We start from the raw sequence: 24,003 nt of genomic DNA, 5'->3' as shown, positions 1-24,003 counted from the left end.
TGACCGTGAGCAGCTGAGGCGGCGGCGCGGCGGGGTCCCGGGCCCACCCCGGCGTGACCTTGGGCGAGCCCCGCTTCAGGTCTGAGAAGTTGAACCGCACGTGGCGAAAGCAGGATCTATTTGCAGGGTAGTGTAGGCTTAGAAATAAACTCTATGTACGGCACCAGGCCTGGCCGCAGGGTAGTGTAGGCTTAGAAATAAACTCTATGTACGGCACCAGGCCTGGCCCATAGCAAACTGCAGCGTTATCATCATTATGAACCCAAATGCCCCAAACCTTGACCGTTTCCCTAGGTGTGTGGTGGGTTTGGTGTGGAGGCCTTGGGCCAGGGACATTGCAGGAAGCCTGTCTTGAGCCCGGCCTGAAGAGCCCCGAAAACTGACTGAGATTCTTAATGTTCCACTCCCGGAACCTCTTCCCGAATGCGTACAGAGTTAAGCTCTGAGCAAAATGCAAACAAAATGAATGTGTGTTTAGCTCCTACTGTGTGTTAAATATCGCCTTTCTAAAGCAATCCTGTAATTCTTTCGGTTTTCCCTAGGCATTGGTAGACTTCATTTAACTGACATGGTGAAGTTGAGACCCTTGAAGTTAGTTGACTTACTCATGAACTTGAATGCAGATGTTCTGCTGTTAGATTCCACATTTTACTAAGCCCCAAGGGGCACCCTCTGAGAGCTCAAAAACTAGTGGTAAACCAAAATTTGTACAGAGGGAAGAAGGTACTCTGATTAAAGTTGCATCCTACTTCTTGTGGGAATGCCCTGCAAACATAACCCTTTGGACTCCCTTTTTTTTCCAGATTAAAAAAAATTATTAGAGAAACTTTGGGTTTACAGAAAAATCATGCATAAAATGCAGGATTCCCATAAACCGCCCTACTAGTAATTCCTTGCATTGGTGTGGTACATTTCTTACAATTGATGAAAGCACATTTTTAAGTTGTAGTACTAACTATAGCCCATGGTTTAATTAGGGTTCACTGTGTTGGGCAGTTCCATGGATTTTTTTTTTTTTTTTGGTAGTAACATTTAAGTAACCTAAAATTTTCCCAAATTCAAATATATAATTCAGTGCTGCTAATTATGTTCACAATATTGTACTACCACCACCATCATCTCTTACCAAAACGTTCATCCTAGCAAAAGAAACTGTACATTTTAAGCCTTACCTCCCTTTTCCCTACTCCCTCCCCTTCACCAGTATCCTATATTCTAGTTTCTGCCCCTAAGAGTGTGCTTTTCTAATGATTTCAAATCACTGAGATCATACATATTTGTCCTTTTATGTCTGGCTTATTTCCCTCAGAATAATGTCCTCAAGATTCATCTGTCTTACACCTATCAAAACTTCATTACTTTTTCTGGCTGAAAAATATGCCATTGTGTATATATACCACATTTTGTCTTACTGTTCATTGGTCATGGAACACTTGGGTTGCTTCCATTGTTTGAGAAGTATGATCTTCCGTGTGCTCTTATCTGTTTGAGTCACAGCCTTCAACTCCTTTGGGTACATACCCAGAAGTGCGAATGCCAGATCATTTTGTATTTCTATACTTAACTTTCTGAGGAACTGCCAAACTGTCTTCATCAGAAGCTGCACGATTTTACATTCCCACCAGCAATGAATAAGTATTCCTAATTCCTGGACTTTTCTTTGTTGGGAGGTTTTTTGGTTTGTTAGTTTTTGAGAAATATCCACACACATACAGTCCAACCATATTATACGATCAGTGGTTCACAATCTCATCACATAGTTGTGTGTTCTTCACCATGATCATTTTTAGAACGTCTGCATCACTCCAGAAAAAGAAAAAAGAACTCATACATCCCATACTCCTTACACCCTTCTCATTGACCCACAGTATTTCAGTCTACATTGGGAGGATTTTGATTAGTGATTCAATCTCTTTGCTAGTTGTTGCTTTGTTGAAATCTGTTTCTTCTTGAGTCGGTGTAGGTATTTCGTGTATTTTTAGGAATTTGTCCATTTCATTCAGGTGAGCTTATTTATTGGGGTACAGTTAGTTGTTCATAAGGACCCTTATGGTCCTTTTTTTATATGTTTGGGGTTGGTATTAATGTCCCCCTTTTTATTTCTGATTTTAGTCATTTGTGTTCTCTCTTTTACCTTTGTTACTATTGCTAAAGATTTGTCAATTATATTAATCTTTTCAGAGAACCAAGTTTTGATTTTGTTGATTCTCTCTACGTTTCTTTATTCTCTATTTCATTTATCTCTGCTCTAATCTTTATTTCCTTCCTTCTCACCTTGGATTTAGTTTGTTCTGCTTTGCCTGGATCCTCTAGTTTTGAGGTTAGGTCTCTGGTTTGAGATCTTTCTTCTTTTTTTAATGTAAGCATTTAGAGCTAGAAATTTCCCTCTCAGCCTTGCCTTTTCTACATCCCATAAATTTTGGTATGTTATATTTTCATTTTCATTTGCCTCAAGATATTTCCTCATTTCTCTTGTGATTTCTTCATTTACTCATTGGTTGTTTAAGAGTACATTGTTCAATTTCAACATTTGTGAATCTTCATTTCTCCCTCTGTTATTGATTTCCAGCTTCATTTCATTGTGGTCAGAAAAGATGAATTGTATGATTTCAATATTTTTTAACTTATTGTGTCCTAGGATATGATCTATCCTGGAGAATGATCCATGGGCACTGGAAAAGAATGTATATTCTGTTGTTGGGTGAAGTATTCTGTATATGTCTGTTAGGTCTAGTGGTTTAGATAATTGTTTAGGTCTTGTTTTTCCTTATTGATCTGCTGTCTAGATGTTCTGTCCATAATTGAAAATGGTGTATTAAAGTCTCCTATGAATATAGAACCATCAGTTTCTCCTGTCAGTATTTGCTTCACATATTTGGGCTTCTGCTGTTAGATGCATATATATTTATAACTGTTAACATATTGTTGAATTGACCCCCTTATGGTAATATAATGACTATCTTTGTTTCTTGCAACTTTTTGGGGGGGTCTGTTTTGTTATTTATTTATTTTTATTTTGGTGTTTTAAATTTATTTTTACAATTTTTGTTCTCTTAACTGTTTTTGACTTAAACTCTATTTTATCTGATATTAGCTCTCTTTTGGTACTACTTGCATGGTATATTTTTTTCCATCCTTTCACTTTCAACCTACTTATGTCTTTTTCATGTGTGTCTCTTGTAAACAGCATATAGTCTGATCATGCTTTTTTTTATTCATTCTGCCTTTTGACTGGAGTGTTTAATCTATTTGCATTTAAAGTAACTACTGATAATGTAGGACTTCCTTCCACCACTATGATGTTATTATTATTATTTTTTTTTAACATTTTTTCCCCCCTTTTTTTTTTGGCATGGGCAAGCACTGGGAATTGAACCCGGGTCTCTGGCATGGCAGGTGAGAATTCTGCCACTGCGCCACCGTTGCACTGCCCTTTAACATGCTTTGTTTTTTGGCATGGGCAGGCACTGGAAATTGAACCCAGATTTCCAGCATGGCAGGTGAGAACTCTGCCACTGCACCACCATTGCCTGCCCTTTTAATGTTTTTTAATTGTGAAATATAACGTATACAAAACAGTGATAAATTTCCAAGTACATTTTAACAAGTAGCTATAGAACAGATTTTAAATTTTGATATGGGTTACAGTTCCATGATTTTTCGGTTTTTCTTCTAGTTGCTCCAAGACACTGAAGACTGACAGAAATAGCAATATAATGGTTCAGCAGTCATACTCATTTGTTAAGTCCTACCTTCTCTGTTATACTCCTCCTTCTCTTTAACATATATATACGCATAAAAGCAATAAATTTCAAAGTACATCACAACAATTAGTTGTAGAACAGATTTCAGAGTTCAGTTCCACACTTTTAGGTTTTTGTTTCTAGCTGCTGTAAGGTACTGGAGGCTAAAAGAAATAATCAGTATAATGATTCAACAGTCATACTCATTTGTTAAACCCTACCTTCTCTGTATAACTCCACCATCATCTTTGATCTTTTTCCTACTCTTTAGTGCTATTTGATCTCTGTCCATTCTAACTTTTTCATGTTGGAAAGGGCTACTAATATGGGATAGGGGGATGGAACTAGTTGATGGTCTGGAAAGGCTGGCCCCTCTGCATTTCAGGAGTTATCTGGTTCAGGGACCCATCTGGAGGTTGTAGGTTTTAGAAAGTTACTCTAGTGCATGGAACCTTTGTAGAATCTTATATAATGCCCTAGATATTTGTTCTAGTTTGCTAGCTGCTGGAATATGATATACCAGAGACAGAAGGGCTTTTAAAAGGGAAAATTTATTAAGTTGCAAGTTTACAATTCTAAGACTGTGAAAATGTCCAAATTAAAGCAAGTCTATAAAAACGTCCGAATTAAGGCACCAGCAAGAGGTTTTCTTCACTCAAGAAAGGCCAATGAAGTTCAGGATTTCTCTTTCAACTGGAAGGTCACATGGTGAACATGGCAATGTCTGCTAGCTTTCTTTCCAGGCTTTGTGTTTCATAAAGCTCCCCCAGGGCGTATTCCTTCTTCATCTCCAAAGGTCTTTGGTTGCATGGGCTCTATGGCTCAAGGATTGTTCATCTCGTGGCTCTGGTCGTCATTCTCACTGTCTCTCCAAAATGCTTCCTCTTTTAAAGGATTCCAGTAAACTAATGATGACCCACCTGAAATGGGTAGAGTCACATCTCTGTCTAATCAAGTTATACCCACAACTGGGTATGTCACATCTCTGTGGAGATAACCTCATCTAAAGATTCCAACTTACATTATTGAATAGGAATTAAAGAAATGCTTGCCCTTGTAAGATGGGATCAGGATTAAACATGGTTTTTCTAGAGTACATAAATCCTTTCAGACCAGTACAATATTCTTTAGTATTGGCAAGAATGGTTTTGTTTGGGGTTTGGCAAGTTATGATAGGTAGCAATGTCTAACTAAAGCATGTGTAAAAGTGACCTCCAGTGTAGCCTCTTGACTCTATTTGAACTCCCTGTTTGAAGGCTACTGATACCTTATTTGTTACACTTCTTTTCCCCTTTTTTGTCATGATGGCATTGTTGATCCTGCAGTGCCAGAGCCAGGCTCATCCCTGGGATTTTCCTCCCATGCCGCCAGTGAGACTTTCATCCCTGGATGTTGTGTCCTACATTGTGGAGATGGCATGGTTTCACTTGCAGTGTTGGGCTTAGAGAGAAAGAGGCCACATCTGAGCAACAAAAGAGGTCCTCTGGAGGTGACTTTTAGTCATACCTATAGTAGGCTGAGCTTCTATGCTACATGCATAAGCTTCACAAGAGCAAGCTTCAAGATCAAGGGCTTGATGTTCTAGGTTGCTAGCTGCTGGAATATACCAGTATATATTCTGCAGTATACCAGAAACGGAATGGCTTTAAAAAGGGGAATTTAATAAGTTGCTAGTTTACAGTTCTAAGGCTGAGAAAATGTCCCAATTAAACAAGTCCATAGAAATGTTCAATCAAAGGCATCCAGGGAAAGATACCTTGGTTCAAGAAGGCCAGTGAAGTTTAGGGTTTCTCTCTCAAGTGAAAGGGCACATGGCGAACACAGTCAGGGTTTCTCTCTCATCTGAAGGAGCACATGGCAAACATGACGTCATCTGCTAGCTTCCTCTCCTGGCTTCCTGTTTCATGAAGCTCCCCGGGAGGTGGTTTCCTTCTTCTTCTCCAAAAGGTCACTGGTTGGTGGATTCTGCTTCTCGTGGCTATATTGTTCTGCTCTGCTCTCTCTGAATCTCTCACTTTCTCTAAAATGTTTCCTCTTTTATAGGATTCCAGTAAACTAATCAAGACCCACCTAATGGGTGGAGACACACCTCCACTTAATCCAGTTTAACAACCACTCTTAACGAAATCACATCTCTAGGGAGATGATCTAATTACAGTTTCAAACATACAATACTGAATAGGGATTAGAAGAAACGACTGCCTTTACAAAATGGGATTAGGATTAAAACATGGCTTTTCTAGGGTACATATATCCCTTCAAACTGGCACACTTGGCCTATCAATTTGGGTATCCCTAATGTTTGGCACAGATCTGGGGTTTCCTTGGTGATAAAGTTTAGTATTTCCATAATTTTTCTCCCATACCTCAAGGGACTTTGCCAATACTTTTTGGTTACCTACTTAGTATACTCTGAGATGTATCCAGGCATTACATTAAGCTATACAGATTAAAGGCTCTCGTTCTTATTCTGGGCTCCCTGTGTTTGGATTGTTTAAATGATATATCCAGATGGGTTGAGTTAGATTAAGTGCTACAGAAAATTTAGGTTCTGGACAACAAAACTTTCTTGTTTTGGTCTCAAAGAATAGATGAAGTTCTAAAATGCAGGCAGTGTCTTCCTTACCTCTGTTATTCTGAATTACCTTAATCCTGACCTGATCGGCTTCATTCTTATGTCTAAATACCAAGTTATACAAATATAAAAAGGACCCTCAAAATCCAAAAATAATAATTATCACTCCAGAGTAAATGTGATTGCTATAAGAGCTTATAATCTAGGCCCCAGTTTTCGTGTAAGTGTTTTCTAAATAATATCAGACAATATTTGCTTTTTTGTTTCTGACTTATTTTACCTCACCAAATGTCCCACATGTTCATTCAAATCATTGCTTGTCTCATAACTTCGCTCCTATTTGTAGCAGCACCATGTTCGATTATATGTTTACACTGTCATTCACCAGTCTAGTTCTCAATCAGTGCCTTTTTCAGTCACCTCCATCTTCTAGGCTTCGTGTATAATGTCCAAAGTCCATCAACACTTTAAATTTTATAGAGCTTCATTGTTCCCAAAAGAAGGATAGACAATAAACACACCCTCGCTAAATAGAAAACCCAAACGTCCCCCTAACTCTGGTCACTCTCCCCATTAGTACCCCTGGTATTCCTGTGATGCTATTGACATTTTCCTGTTAAACATAGCCCATGGCATGCAATAACAGTTTCCCCCTATACCCTGAACTTACACACTTTTTGTAAGAGTCATCTCTTTTCATGCAAAAGCTTATTTATATTTGTAGTGTTGATTGATGGAACACGTGAGTCTATACAATCCCTTTCAATCATGTTTACCTTCAATATGGTAACATAACTTATAGACCACAGGTGAACTGCCTTCACTTCTGTCTATTCACTTTCAATTAAGTTCAACCTCGTTAGCAAACCATTCACCCATCTCAAGCTTCTGTGTATCTCTAGGTCCCCTATATTCAATATTATAAGCCTCTGATTTTCCTTTACAATAGCCATAAAATGAGAATCATATAGTAGCTCTCTATTTGTTTCTGGCTTATTTCACTCAGCATTATGTCCTCAAAGCTCATCCATCTTGTCATGTGGTTCAGGACGTTATTTTGTCTTATTGCTGTATAATATTCCATTGTATGTATATACCACATTTTGTTAATTCATTCATCTGTTGATGGGCCCTTGGATTGTTTCCATTTATACAACTGAGTATTTCCAGGTCATAAGACATCTCGTTATTTAGTTTTCTGAGGAACCGTCAAACTGTCTTCCATAGCTGCTGTACCATTATACATTCCCACCAGCAGTGCGTAAGTGTCTCAATTTGTCTACATCCTCTCCAACATTTGTAGTTTCCTGTTTGTTTAATAGCAGCCATTCTTATAGGTGTGAGATGGTATCTCATTGTGGGATTGATCTGCATTTCCCTTATAGCTAATGAGAATGAGCGTCTCTTCATGTGCTTTTTATCCATCTGTATTTGCTCTTCAGAAAAATGTCTATTCATACCTTTAGCCCATTTTATAACTGAGTTGCTTGTTCTTTTGTTGTTGAGTTGTATGATTTCTTTATGTATGCAGGATATCAAACCTTTATCTGATGCGTGATTTCCAAATATGTTCTCCGATTGAATGAATTGTCTGCCTTTTCACCTTTTTTACAAAAGGTCTTTTGATGTGCAGAAGCATTTGATTTTGAGGAGTTCCCATTTAATTATTTTTTCTTTTGCTCCTTGTGCTTTGGGTGTAAAGTTTAGGAAGCAACCGCCTACATTTTTTTCTAGGTTTGAAGATGTTTCCCTACATTTTCTTCTAGGAGCTTTATGGTACTGCTTCTTACGTTTAGGTGTTTGATCCAATTTGAGTTAATTTTTGTATAGAGGGTAAGGTAAGGGTCCTCTCTCATTCTTCTGGCTGTTGATATCCAGTTCTTCCATGCCCATTTATTCAGAGGACTATTTTGTCCCAGTTCAGTGGACTTGGAGGCCTTGTTGATGATCAGTTGACCATAGATTTGGTGGTCTATTTCTCTGCTCTTGATTTGATTTCATTTGTCAATACCATGCTGTTTTGACCACTGTGACTTTATAATAAGTTTTAAAATCAGGGTGTTAATCCTCCCACTTCATTTTTCTTTTTTTTTAAATTGCTTTTAGCTATTTGGTGTCTCTTACCCTTCCACATGAATTGGTAAATAGCTTTTCCAAGTTTTCAAAGTGGGTTCTTCGAATTTTTTTTTGTTTGTTTTCATGGGCAGGCACTGGAAATCAAACCTGGATCTCTAGCATGGCAGGCGAGAACTCTACTTGTTGAGCTACTGTGACCTGCCCTTTTTTTTTTTTTTAAGCTCCACGGGAAATTTTATTTTATTTATTTGGTTTTTTTTTACATGGGCAGGCATCAGGAATTGAACCTGGGTCTCCGGCATGGTAGATGAGAGCTTTGCTTGTTGAGACCCTGTGGTGATTGTTGGAATTTTGAGTGGTATGCGTTGAATCTATAGATCAATTTGTGTAGAACTGACATCTTAACTACATTTAGTCTTCTCTCTATGAGCATGGGATGTCTTTCCATCTATTTAGATCTTCTTTGATTTCTTTTAATAATGTTATGTAGTCTCTATGTACAAGCCCTTTATATCCCTAGTTAAGTTCATTCATAGATACTTGATTCTTTAATTGCTATTTTGAATGGATTTTTTTTTCCTTGATTGACTCCTTGGTTAATTAGGTTAGGTCATTTCTTGTGTTACTGTGCTGTTTTGATTTTGTAAATCCTCTTTGTTTTTGCCCCTTAATTTTTCCGTTAATGCCTACTTTCATATTTATTGGATTTTTTGTGGTATACCATATTGTGTCCCTTCTCATTTGTATCTGGATATATTTTTCATACATTTTCCTTGTGGTGACTATGGGGTATAATTGTTTTGATACCAATTTAACTTTAATAGCATACACACATAGTGTGTCTAAACCCATCTGCTCCCCTTTTTTTGTACTTGTTACTCATTATATATTTGTACATTGTATCTTGTTCTAGTTTGCTAGCTGCCAGAATGCAACACACCAGAGAGGGTTGGCTTTTAATAAAAGGGGATTTATTTCATTAGTTCTTCGGAGGAAAGGCAGCTAACTATCAACTGAGGTTCTTTCTTACATGGGAAGGCACGGGGTGATCTCTATTGGCCTTCTCTCCAGGCCTCTGGGTTCCAACTTTCCCCAGGGCAATTTCTTTCTGCATCTTCAAAGACCTGAGCTGAGTTGTGAGTGCTGAGATGAGGTATGCTGAGCTGCTTGGGCTGTGGTATGCTGAGCTCTCTTCTTTAAGCACCTGCCAATTAAATCAAACATCATTCATTGCAGCAGCATGCCTCCTAGCCAACTGCAGATGTAATCAACAACAGATAAGGTTCACATGCCATTGGCTCACGTCCACAGCAATAGAAGTAGGCACCTTCACCTAGCCAAGTTGACACCTGAATCTAACTACCACATATGTCCATCCAAAACCATAGATTTATCATTACTTTTTTTAATGAACTTACATTTTAGCACCAGTGGGAATTAAGAAATGAAATTACATACTAATAAAATTTAATACAGTAGTACTGACATAATTACCCCAAAGGTTTACCTTTACCATGGGTTTTTATGCAAGTTTAAACCTCTTTCTAGTTTCCTTTCATTTCAGTCTAAATAACTCCCTTTAGCATTGTTTATATAGTGGTATAGGGGTGATGTACTCCCTTAGCCTTTGTTTATTTGAGAATGTCTTAGTCTCTGCCTCATTTTTGAAAGAGGGTCTTGCCGGATCTAAAATTCTTGGCTAGTACTGTTTTTCTTCAACACTTTAAATTTTTCAGCCCATTGCCCTCTTCCCTTTATAGTTTCTGATAAGAAATTGGCGCTCAGTATTTTTGGGATTACCTTGTATATAACATGTTGCTTTTCTCCTGCAGCTTTCAGAATCTTTTTTATAATATCATCACATGCTTGTGTATTCATAACCATGATCATTTTTAGAGCATTTGTATCACTCCAGAAAAAGAAATAAAAAGAAAAAACTCATACATCCCATACCCCTTATCCCTCCCTCTCATTGACTACTTGTATTTCAATCTACCCAATTTATTTTACCCCTTATCCATTTTTTATCAATATTTACTTACTTATCTGTCCATACTCTGGTAAAAGGAGCATCAGACAGGTTTTCACAATCACACAGTCACATTGTAAAACAATTCATGTTTAAAACTGTCAGTAAACTAAGAATAAAAACTTTCAAGGACCTCTATCAAAAAATCTACAAGTAATATCATACTGTGTAAAAGATGTATACCAAGGCAAAGGTGGTCACCCTGCCTCTGAAATTGTGCAGGAGGTCCTAGAAAATGTAATTTTAAAAAAGGAAATGGAAAATTTAGATGGGAAAGGAAGAAGTAAAATTGTCTGTTTGTAAATGACATAACTGCAAAAAATCTTTAGAAATTTACAAAACTACGAGTGATGTTAGAAAGCTTGCAGGATCAAGAGTTAAAAAATCACTTCTATATATAGCAACTATATATAGTTTATAAAATTTAAAAATGTTATTTGCAGTGTTATAAAAAATAGGGCTATTATGGTGGTGAAGGCGTGGCTATTTACTTAGGTTGGTATGCTGGTTTGAAAGGATTTATGTACCCTAGAAAAGCCATGCTTTAATCCTAATCCAATTTTAGGGGAGCAGTGCTTCTTTTAATCCCTAAGACTGCACTGTAGGTTGGAGACATGATTAAATTATCTCACAGAGATGTGATTTGTCCAGTTGTGGGTATTAACATTAGATTAGAGGGAGATGTGACTCCACACATTGCAGGCAGGTCTTGATTACTGAAATCCTTTAAAAGAGAAAACATTTTAGATAAAGCTTCAGAATGACAAGAATGATGAGAGAGCTATAGGAGAGCACAAGATCCAAAGAATGATGAGAGAGCTATAGGAGAGCACAAGATCCACAGGAGACGAGAGAGCTCATGCAACCAGAGACCTTTCAAGATGAAGAAAAGGGGAACTTCATGAAACAGGAGACCTGAAGAGAGAGGTAGCAGATGCTGTCATGTTTGCTATGTGTCTTTCCACTTGAGAGAAAATCCTGAACTTTATCGGCCTTTCTTGAGTGAAGTTAACCTCTTGTTGGTGCCTTAATTTAGATATTTTTTATAGACTTGTATGTCCCTAGAACTGTAGACTTAGAATTATAATAAAAGCTCCCTTTTAAAAACTTCTGTTTCTAGTATATCACATTCCAGCTGCTGGCAAACTAGAACGGTTGAATTGTATGATGTGTGAATAAAACTCTTTAAAATGAACAGAGAGAAACAAGTGCTAGAGAAAATGTGGAGAAAGAGATGTATCTATTCTTTGTTGGAAGGAAAGCTGAGGAGTGCAGTTCTTCTGGAGGGCAGTGTGGTGGTTCCACAGGAGGCTAAGGGTGGGGTTGCCATATGATCCTGCGACCCCATTGCTAGGTATATAACTGGAGGAACTGGGCATGGGGAGACAAATGGGCATTTGCACACTGGTGTTTATGACAGCAGGGTTCACAATTCACAATGGATGGAGGTGCCCTAAGGGTACAATGACAGAAATGTAAGGAGGAACTGTGATGTATATGTATGAAGCACTACTGAGCAGCTGCAAGAAAGAATGAAGTTGTGAGGCATACAACTAGGTGAATGAACCTTAAGGACTGTGTGTTGAATGAAATGTCAGAAACAAAAAGACAAATATTATCATGCCTCACTCATATGGACTAACTATAACATACAAACTCAGAATTGAAGTCGAGAACATGAGTTATCACGTTGGGCCCTATTGTAAAGGTTCCTAGATTATTAACTCTTATAGCAGTCACATATATTCAGGAGTTGTAACTTATTTCTAAATTCTGAGGTACTAAGCTATTTGTGTATAACCTGGTGGTTTCCTGAAACTTTGGGTATTTATGTGGCACCTGAGACTCAGAGTTGGAGCTCTAAAGCTGTGAGAGTTGGCATTGCTCCATACAGCAACTGTTTAAAAAGTTGAAAAAGTAGTCAGACTTCAACTAGAGATATGAATGAAGCTGATCTGGAAAGGACTAAGGTAAATCAGAATAGTGGGTAAAGGATGATTCGGTCCATATTTTAAAACTTCAACTTCTGTGTGAGACCAAAGGGAGAGATGTTTATTTGGTGCCAAGTTTATATTTTGGTTAGCACATTATCTAATTTAACTTGTATGGTCAGTTTATTTCAACACCAAATTACATGGGATCTTGAATAGGGCATGAGGTTTTGGTGGTTTGTCAGGTTAGTTTGATGCCCCAGTATACTCCAGAGTAATTTGGGCAGAAATAAAAAAATGTTTGTAAGGTCCTCTTGGGGAACTGGGAAGAAAGGAGGAAATATTCTACATTCTCATCTGAGGAAGTCCTGATATTCTCGCAAGCAGTGGGGACAACCAACAGGCTGAACCCTCGATCTTGGGCTTGACACTATGAAGCTTGCTCCTGCAAAGAAGAATCTGCACCTACTTATAATTATGCTGGGTGTCACCCTCCAAGAACGTTGCTCCGATGTGGCCTCTCTCTCAATGCCAACTCAGTGGATGAAGTCACTGCCCTCACCCCTCCGCAGGACATGACTCCCAGGAATGTAAATCATTCTGGCAACATGGGACACTCCTCCTGGTATAAACTGGGGCCAGGCATCCTGGGATTGAGAAAGCCTTCTTGACCACAAGGGGGACAGAAATGAGACCAAATAAAGTTTCAGTGGCTGAGAGATTTCAGAGAGAGTCAAGAGGTTATCCTGGAGGTTATTCTTAAACATTATGTAAATATCCCTTTTTAGTTTATGGTATATTGGAGTGACTGTCGAGCTGTGTTTCAGCAGCCTTGATTCTTTTTTTTTATTATTAATTTTTAAATTAGAAAAAAATTACAAGAAAGAAACACATTCTTAACATATGATCAGTCTGTTCTACATAATCAGTAATTCTCAATATTATCACATAGTTGCAGATTCATCATCATGATCATTTCTTAGAACATTTGCATCAATTCAGAAAAAGAAATAAAAAGACAACAGAAAAATAAAACGAAAACAGAAAAAAAAATTATACATGCCATATCCCTTACCCCTCCCTTTCATTGATCACTAGCATTTCATACTAAATTTATTTTAACATTTGTTCCCCCTATTATTTATTTTTATTCCATATGTTCTACTTGTCTGTTGACAAGGTAGATAAAAGGAGCATCAGACACAAGTGTTTCACATTCACACAGTCAAATTTTGAAAGCTATATCATTATATAATCATCATCAAGAAACATGTCTACTGGAACACAGCTCTACATTTTCACGCCATTCCCTCCAACCTCTCCCTTACATCTTGAATAACAAGGTAATATCTACTTAATGCGTAAGAGTAACCTCCAGGATAACCTTTTGACTCTGGAGTCTCTCAACCATTGACACTTTGTCTCATTTCCCTCTTCCCCCTTTTGATTGGGAAGGTTTTCTCAATCCCTCAATGCTGGGTCTCAGCTCAATGTAGAGTTTTTCTCAGTCCCTTGATGCTGAGTCTCAGCTCATTCTAGGATTTCTGTCCCATTTTGCCAGGAAGGTCCACACCCCTGGGAGTCATGACCCATGTAGACAGGGGGAGGGTGATGAGTTTGCTTGTTGTGTTGGCTGGAGAGAGAGGCCACATCTGAGCAACAAAAGAGGTTCTCTTGCGGGTAACTCTTAGGCCTAATTTTAAATAGGCTTGACCTAGCCTTTGTGGGGTTAAGTTTCATATGAACAAACCCCAAGACTGGGGGCTCAGCCTATAGCTATGGTTGTCCACACTACTTGTGAGAATATCAAGAATTCAATTTGGGGAGGTTGAATTTTCCCCTGTTCTCACCATTCCCTGAAGGGGACTTTGCAAATACTTTTCCACTCACTAATCAGATCACTCTGGTATTCATTGGGGCATCACTCTGGACAAACCAACAAAATCTTATGTCCTACATAAGTACAAGGTTCCATGTACTTATGTGGTTCAACTAAATATCTACATAAGTTATATTAGGAGATGCACTAGTCAAAATATGAATTTTGTACCAAATAATTTTTTGCTTTAGTCTCATACATAAGTTGAACTTTAAAAATATTAATTACCATCTGTTTTCAGCACCCTGCAGTAATGACATTCCTTTGTTCTTCCTCATGCAAACACATCTTGAAAATATGTACATTTAGTCACTATCATTATACACTCTAGTCATTCCTAGATTATGCCATCTCAATCTTTATTGTCTTTCTTTGTGATTTCATTTATGCCCCCAGCCTTCCTCCCTCTATCATTCTCACATTCAACTTCATTCAGTGTTTTAACATAATTGTATTACAGTTAGGTGTATTGTGCTGTCCATTTCTGAGTTTTTATATTCAGTCCTGTTACGCAATCTGTATCCCTTCAGCTCCAATTACCCAATATCTTACCCTATTTCTATCTCCTGATGGTCTCTGTTACCAACAGAATATTCCAAGTTTATTCACTAATGTCAGTTCATACCAGTGAGACCATACAGTATTCTTTTGTTTTTGTCTAATCTCACTCAGCATAATGTCCTTAAGGTCCATCCATGTTGTTACAAACTTCATAATGTTATTCTGTCTTGCAGCAGCATAATATTTCATTGTATGTATATGCCACAGTTTGTTTAGCCACCCGTCTGTTGATGGACATTTTGGCTGTTTTCATCTCTTGGTAATTGTAAATAATGCTGCTATAAACATTGGTGTGCTAATGTCCGTTTGTGTCCTTGCCCTCACTCATATCCTTTGAGTAAAGACAGCATATAGATGGGTCCTGTTTTTTTTTGTTTTTTTTTTACATAACAGGAATTTATTGGCTCAATGTCTTAGTTTTCCAGCTGCTAAAACAAATGCTACACGATAGATTGGTTTAAACAATCAGAATGTATAGGTTCTTGGTTTTGAGGCTAAGAGAAGTTCAAAATCGAGGCATCAGAAAGGCAGTGCTTTCTCTCCAAAGACATTCTGGGGCTGCCAGCAATCCTTGGTCCTTAGCTTTTCGTCAGAGGGCAATGCACGTGGCAGCGTTTTCTCCTTTCTCTTCTGGGTTCTGTTGACTTCTAGCTTCTGGCTACTGCCTGGAGCTTCTCCTAATGTGCCCAATCTCCTTTGCTTCCAAGGACTTCAGCCATGTTGGATTAAGGCCCACCGGGCACATCTTACTTAATAACATTTTCAAAGGTCCTGTTTACAAATGGTTCACACTCACAGGGCCAGGGGTTGGGACCTGAGCATGCCTTTTGTGGGGGACATGATTCAATCCCCAGCACACATGGTTTTGGAGATGAGAAATCCCAAACCGAGGTCCCCACAGGCTGTGCTTTCTCCCAGAGTCTGCATCATTCTGGGGGTGACTTTCTGGTCCTCTTTGGGGTTCCTCAGCTTACACCTCTGCCTCCATCACATGGTCATGTGTCTCATTGTCTGACTTCTTCTGGTTTCTGACTTTTACTTCCTTGTTCAATTTCCTTTACTTATAAGGGCTTCAGCTGTACTGAACTAAGGTGAGCCCTAATTTAGTGTGGCCTCACCTTAACCAGTACTATCATTGATAAAGGAAAGGCCTCTTTACAGATGGGTCCACACTGGCAGGACTGGGGGTTAAGACTTGAACACGTCTTAGGGTGGGGGGTGGGGTGTAATTCAATCCCCAACACCACCCAGACTCTCTCCTGACCATCAGGCCCAGGCTGGAGCCACCAATCCCTGAGAGCCTATGCCAAACCAGGGCCATTCCAGGGCTCAGCTCGGCTTCTGGAAGCAGGAGAGAAATCGGGCAACTCTACCGATCAGTGGCTGAACCTGGATCCTGGCCGGAGGGAGGGCAGCCCAGAGGCGAGGCTGCAGGGGCCTGGCACCCCGGGTCAGGTCTAGGCCACCCCTGTGCTGGTCCCTTGCGCCCAGGGGGAGGGCCGAGTGGCAGCCTGCTGCGGGCCTGCCTAGGAAACCCGTCAGCCTGGCTTCCCCAGCAGATGTCAGTCTAATAGCATTTACACACTGCTTCCCCTCCCAGTTGATCATGAGCTCCCTGAAGAAACTTGATTCATAGTTGAGTTCCTTACCTTCCCATTCTATATTTGTATCTCTCCTCCTCCATAGCAAGAATCCTGATTCCCCACAGCATCAATATTTTCAATCATTTGCTCTATCCTTGGATTCTGTAGGCAGGCTCTCTGCTTCTTTCCCTTTGTTAGAAAATATCACAGCTTCCATGTCTCCATTTCCCATTAGGAGGTCGAAGTGAGCCATGGGTGTGTGCTTGTGCACAACGATTGCCGTTGCAGGTTTAATATTCAGAATCTGTGATGAACTCTGCTACTGTGGTCTTGAGTTCAGCTAACTAGAAAGCAGGTATCATTTCTTCAACATTTGTCACCTTCAATCAGAGGCACTTCGTTCAAGAAGGCCGACGACGTTCAGTGTTTCTCTCTCAGCTGGAATGGCACATGGCAAACACGGCATTTGCTGGCTTTCTTGTGGCTCTACCAAAAGGGGAGGGGTCCTGTTTTTTAATCCATTCTGCAAGTCTATGTCTTTTGATTGGGGAGTTTAATCCATTAACATTTAGTGATATTACTGCACGGGTAGTACTTTCTTCTACCATACTGCCTTTTTGATTTTCTATGTCATATCTACTTTTCCTTCTTTTTACCTTTACTCATAGTCTTCCTTTCTACACTCTTCTCCACTCCTCATCTGTCTTTTCATATCTGTCTCTAGTGCTCCCTTTAGTATTTATTGCAGAGCTGGTCTCTTGGTCACAAATTCTCTCAGTGATTTTGTGTCTGAGAATGTTTTAATTTCTCCCTCATTTTTGAAGGACAAGTTTGCTGGATATAGAATTCTTGGTTGGCAGTTTTTCTCTTTTAGTAATTTAAATATATCATCCCACTGTCTTCTCGCCTCTATGGTTTCTGTTGAGAAATCTACACATAGTCTTATTGGGCTTCCCTTGTATGTGATGGATTGCTTTTCTCATGCTGCTTTCGAGATTCCCTCTTTTTCTTTGACCTCTGATATTCTGGTTGGTAAGTGTCTTGGAGTATGTCTATTTGGATCTGTTCTCTTTGGGGTACACTGTACTTTTTGGATCTGTAATTTTAAGTCTTTCATAAGAGTTGGGAAATTTTCAGTGATAATTTCCTCCATTAGTTTTTCTCCTCCTTTTCCCTTCTCTTTTCCTTCTGGAACATCTACAACATGTATATTCGTGCGCTTCATATTGTCATTCAATTCCCTGAGTCCCTGCTCATATTTTTCCATTTTTTTCTCTATATTTCCTTTTTCTTATCGGATTTCAGATGTTTCGTCCTCCAGTTCACTAATCCTGTGTTCTGCCTCTCAAAATCTATCATTGTAGGTTTCCATTGTTTTTTCATTTCTTCTACTATGCTTTTCATTCCCATAAGTTCTGTGATTTGTTTTTTCAGACTTTTGATTTCTTCTTTTTTTCATTCCTTGCCTTCTTTATATCCTCCCTCAATTCATTGATTTGGTTTTTGATGAGGTTTTCCATGTCTGTTCATATATTCTGAATTAAATGTTTCAGCTCCTGTATCTCATTTGAATTGTTGGTTTGTTCCTTTGACTGGGCCATAGCTTCCATTTTCCTAGTGTGAGTTGTTATTTTTTGCTGGCATCTAGGCATTTAATTACCTTAATTAGTTTATTCTGGAGACTGCTTTCACTTCTTTTACCTAGGGTTTTCTTGCTGCATGGATTTGTTGTCTATCTGTTCTTTGACGTTCAGTTCAGCTTTTTCTGGACCTCTAACTTAGGTTTTGTTTAAAGGAGGAGAAATTTTCAGTTCTTGTTTCTTGCCCTGCTTGTATGGTGCCTTTTCCCCCCACCCCTAGGAGGGTCTGCTTAGGTATTATAGACCCCAACCGGATTTTCCCAGACCAAACTGACCTCCTATCAGGAGGAAAGAGTCACCTGTGTCAGTTTTCCCTGAGGGTGAGACCCAGCAGGTTGAAAGACTTTCCTGTGAAGTCTCTGGGCTCTGTTTTTCTTATCCTGCCCAATATGTGGCGCTTGTCTGACTACAGGTCCCACCCGCATAAGATGATGCAGTACCTTTAACTTTGGCAGACTCTCCCTGCATTGGGCATGGTGGAGACAGAGGAGAGGTTGTAGGCTTGTTTTAATGGCTTCAAATTACCAAGCCCTGGTGTCTGAATTCCTTGAGGGATGGATTCCACCTGAGCTGGGCCTCACCCCTCCCCTAGGGAAGGCACAGGCTCCAGGCAAGCCCTCAAACAAGCTTGTTTCTGCCCATGCCTGGGATAGTTGCAGCCTGAGAAGTCCTGCTGCTGAATCCAAAGGCAGTCAAGCCTTTGTAGAAACACAGCCACAAAAACTTCTGTTTCTTTTTTTTTTTTCTTTTTCCGTCAGCCCTGCCCCCTTGGTGCTGTGGTAAAAATGAGCGACCTTCGCTTTGACCAGGTTCACCTGAGCTGGGGGCCTATTTTTAGTAGTCAGAATTTGTTAATTAATGCCACAATTGGTGCTTGGTTGGGCTCAGCCCCTGCTGCTGGTAAAGTCTCTTTCCTTTCCCCTCTGGAAAGCAGCCTGTGGGGGAGAGGCGCAGGCTGCCACGGCTTGGGGAACTCCCAGTTCTGGGGGGACTCACAGCTGGTCCAGCTGGTCCAGACTGGGTTACGCTGTGACCTGTTACTGACGTGGCCCCAGAAAGTGTTCTGTACTGTTTCTGGTTATTTAGTAGTTGTTCTGGAGGACGAACTAAATCGCACACATTGCTAAGCCACCATCTTGGAATCTGACTCCAGGGCATAGACTCTTAATGAGAAGAAATCTTTGGCCTTCGGAGATGCTAAGCCAAAACCCAGAGTTTTATCTCAGAGAAGTTAAGTGAGGACTTAGAGAGGAAGCCTCTGGAATCAAAAGCTGGAAGCAATGGAACTGGGAACAAGGACCAGGAGACACTAGTCATATGCCTTCCCATGTGACAGACACCGGCCTTTCTTCAGAGTATTTTTCTGTGGATGCCTGCATATGGACATTTTTAAGGTCTTAGGTTTGTACACTTGTAATTTAACAAATCCCTTGATAAAGGCTCATCCATTTCTGGTATATTGCCTTTTGACAGCATTACCAAACTGAAGTAGGGTGAGTCACAGCTCAGTTGAAATAACCTAAACCAAAATGTCCCACCTACCAGATGTCTGTACCCACAGGAATGGATTGAAAGAACATGGTCTTTTCTGCAGTATATAACAGCTTCAATCCACCAGACACTTTCTCATATGAATGGTATAGTTTGCACCTTGTTCCTTTTTTTTTTTTTTGCTTGGGCAGTGGGCAGGCACTGGAAATTGAACTTGGGTCTCTGACCTGGCAGGTGAAAACTCCGCCTGCTGAGCTAATGTGGCCCACCCACCTTGTTCCTTTTTTAAAAAATATTTTTTACATTGTGGTTATACACATGCACACACTTGAAATGTGCCATTTTAAACATTTTTAATTGTACAATTCAGTGACACGGATTACGTTTAGAATGTTGTGCTACCATCACCATCATACATTACCAAAATTTTTTCATCACCCAAAATGGAATCAGTACCTATCAAACAATGACTCGTTATCTCCCTCGCCCAGTCCCTGGTAACCTCTCATCTATTTTTTGTCTTTATGAATTTGCCTCTTCTAGAAACCTCATATAAGTGAAATCATACTATTTGCTTTTTTCCTCTTATTTCACTTGTTTTTTTATAGTTCCTCCATACTGTAGCATGTATCAGTTAATTCCTTTTTATGGCTGAGTAATATTCCATTGTATGTATATGCCACATTTTGTTTATCCATTCATCTGTTGATGTACACCTGAGTATTTCCACTTTTTTGCTATTGTGCATATGAATATTGGTGTATAAATATCTGTTCAAGTCTTTGTTTTCATTTCTTTGAGAAATAGAATTCCTAGGAATAGAATTGTTGGGTCATATGGTAATTCTGTGTTTCAACTTTTTGAGGAATAGCCAAATTGTTTTGCCCAGCTGCACCAGTTTTACATTCCTGTCAGCAATGTATAAGGGTTACAGTTTCTCTTCATCCTTGCAAATACTTATTATTTTAAATTTTTAAAATAATAGCCATTCTAGTGGATATGAATAGATATCTAATTGTGGTTTTGATTTTGGTTTGGTTTACTAAAGCTGACAAAAGGCAATATACTAGATATGGTCTGGATTTTAATATTGGGAATTTATTGATTACAAATTTGCAGTTATAAGGCCATGCATGAAAGTGTGTCAGTAAAGACATACTGTGGATGCCTAAGTTTGGACATCTTGGTTGAAATAACCTGAACCAAAAGGTCCCACCTACCAGACGTCTGCACCCACAGGAATGGATTAAAAAAACATGGCCTTTTCTGGAATATATAACAGCGTCAAACTACACAGATTTTCATTTCCCTGATAACTAATGATGTTGAGCATCTTGTTATGTGTTTGTTTGGTCATTTTTATATCTTGTTTGAAAAATATCTGTTCAAGTCCTTTGCCAATTTTAAAATTGGGTTGTTTGTCTTTTTGTTGTTGAATTGTAGGAGTTATTTATATATTCTGGGTATTAAATCCTTACAGATATTTGATTCTCCAAGACTGCCCTTAGGTTCAGTGATTTGTTGGAAGGACTCATAGAACTCTCTGAAAGCTGTTATATACTCAGTTCTGGTTTATTACCTAAGGAGAAGGATATAGCTTAAAATAAGCAATGGAAAAAGGCACATAGGGCAGAATCAAGGAGAGACCTGAAGTACCAGTTATTCTTTTCCAGTGGAGTCTGCAAACAATGCTGATTTCTCCCAGCAGCATTGCATAACAACACCCATGAAGTATTATGAACCAGGGCAGGTCATCCAATTCTTGGTGTCCAGGTTTTTATTGGGGGTTGGATATATAGGTATGGATGACTACTATTCTTAGCAGAGTTCAAGCTGATACCTGTGGGCCTAAGGCTTCTACCATAAGTCATGTAGTTAGCAGAGACTATCTGGCATGCTCCAAGGCCTCCAGATAAACAGAAACCCTTTTCAGGGAAGACATTCTAAGATCTTAGAGGGTATCTCTCAGCAGGTAGGCAGGGTGCATACCCTTCCTTATGATATGCAGGATCTTAGCCAACCCAGCCTTATTGAGTTTAATCCTTTCCTACACCGTAAGGAAGTAATTTATACATTGGACCATGGAATTTAATGAATTGAAAGAAGTGTGGGGAGTGATCAATGAATGGTTGCAGTGATGGTATTTGAGTCAGGTTGGAGTGTTTCTTGCTGGTGTGGTATCCTTTCTGATGATGTCAAGGTCCAGAATGTGAATTTGGGGATCTAGGTTAGAGGTGACTACAGATGGGGAAGGAAATTTGAGTGTTTGGGTGATTCATATGCAGTTGAAATCTCTAAGAAAGACTATTTGGCTCATCACTCTTTGTGCTGTTCTAGTTTGCTAGCTGTGGAATGTGATATACCAGAAATGTAACGACTTTAAAAAGGAAGAATTCATTAAATTGTAAGTTTACAGCTCTAAGGCCGTGAAATGGTCCAAATTAAGGCAACAAAAAGAGGTTTCCTTCACTCCAGAAAGGCTGATAAAGTTCAGGGTTTCTCTCAACTGGAAAGGCACATGGTGAACATAGCAACATCTGCTAGCTGTCTCTCCCAGGCTTCTTGTTTCATGATGCTGTCCTGGGGTCAGTTTCCTTCTTCATCTCCAAAGGTCCCTGGCTGCATGGTCTCTCGGCCTTGTGGCTCTAAAAGGGACTCTCTCCCAAAATATTTACTCTTTTAAAGGATTCCTGTCAAGCCCACCTGGAATGGGTGGAGTCACAACTCCATGGAAGCCATCTAATCAAGTTACCACCCACAATTGGATGGGCCACATCTCCATGGGAACAATCAAAAAGCTCCCAGCCAGCATTATTGAATGAGGATTAAAGGACATGTCTTTTCTGAGGTCCAGCACAGGTTCAAACTGGTACAAGTACCATGCTCCTTAATTATTTGTTGAATGAATAATGCCTGTATATCATAATAGAGAAAGAGCCCATGGGCCTTTATAGTCCCATTTCCCTATCAGGCCCAGTTCCAGCCCAGCACAGCCCAGAGACCAAAGAACACACTAAGCAGAGAGTTAGACATGGGTTTTATTTGGGATTTACTAGCAGGAAATGGCTCTTTCCCTACAGCAACCAGTCAGGAAAGGAAATCAGTGATCCACACACACACAAAAAAAGACAAAACAAGAGGAATGTCTTATATAGCAGAGCCTGGTGAGAGTTGGTTACAAAGGACTCTCAGCTGAGTCTGTTGAAAGTTGTTTACCGATGGTGATTGGGCCAATGAGTTCAATGACTGTGTTTTGGTCAGTGGGCCGCCACATGCTCAAGGCTCCACCCTGTTCCTAAAACAGGGGATTTCCAACCCTTGGACTGCCGTAGACCATCCCACACAGCAGTTTACATTGACCATAGGCCAGGCATTGTATCTATATTCCACAGCAACAGTAAAAGAGATAGCAGAACAGTAGTTCTTCACACACACAGATAACTTCACAAAGTGATGCCCGCATAAATCATTTCAATGACAGTTGAATTCTCCCAGGCCAGCAGGGTAGTCCAGTTCACAGGGGGTCACAGTCCAAGGCAGGCTGTTTGCACCTGATGATGGCATTTCGGTGCATGCTTAACATTGGGATTTATTATGCACACAGGTTAATGTAGAAATGTATTGCAGAAAATATTTGCTATGATGCTAAGGAGGAACAAAATACAAGCTAAATTTTCATTAGTAGACAGAAGTATTCTTGTAGAAGGGGTATTATGAGGGGGTTCAAATACCATATTTTTTCTCCCTGAATTGACAGGGAGCATTCTGGGGTTATATTCATTGTTATCCTAGGCAAAATAAGTATCCACAGAGTAATACATGCTGTGCCTTGATGTATGGAGGTGACCCGGGCTGGTAACATAAATAACATACAGATTATAAGAAACAGGAAAACTCTCCAGTGTTACTTCTGAAGACAAGTCAACTTTCAATGCAGATAATTTCTAGAACATGTGCCTGGCCTCCTTTGCTTACCATTTGTGACACATGTCCATTAAAACATTTTCGTTGATCTACGTTCTTAATGTTACAGTCCGTCTGAACTGCAATTACAACAGTTTATGCCTCATCTTCACTGTAAAAGAATGACTATGTTGCTTCAATATGATCCCAACACAGTGAAGGAGTTCTTATCAATAGACATTGGTATATCTAACAAAAATACTGTTGCTATCTACTTTTAGATTTGTCCTTAAAAAACATAGGTCCCACTAAGCCATAAACATTTTTGTTCAATTTATTTTCCCTCTAAAACTCTCATTTGCTAGACAATTCTTTGTTTTTTACACACTTGGATCAGCTTAAAAGAAAAACATAGATACTAACAAATTGAATTCTTTAGAGGAACCATAAGAACAAAGTGATGTATTCTAGAGCAATAGTTTTTTGTTTATATTCTCTAGATAGCAAGACAGTACTGGTACACAGTAAACAGGTTTATAATGTAATGAATAAATTGTTTCTACCTAATGCCATTGCTATCATTTGGACTAAT

At 39.4% G+C, this 24,003-nt stretch overlaps 1 protein-coding gene across 3 annotated transcripts in view; it reads left to right on the top strand.

Moving 5' to 3' along the window:
• Positions 1-24,003, top strand: part of ZYG11A (zyg-11 family member A, cell cycle regulator) — a 114,473-nt gene that overhangs the window by 397 nt on the left and 90,073 nt on the right. The gene's annotated exons all lie outside the window — the stretch shown is intronic.

This window comes from Tamandua tetradactyla, chromosome 2 (genome assembly GCF_023851605.1).
Source record: "Tamandua tetradactyla isolate mTamTet1 chromosome 2, mTamTet1.pri, whole genome shotgun sequence".
In the NCBI taxonomy this organism is placed as follows: Eukaryota; Metazoa; Chordata; class Mammalia; order Pilosa; family Myrmecophagidae; genus Tamandua; species Tamandua tetradactyla.
This window is presented reverse-complemented; position numbering and strand designations above follow the sequence as displayed.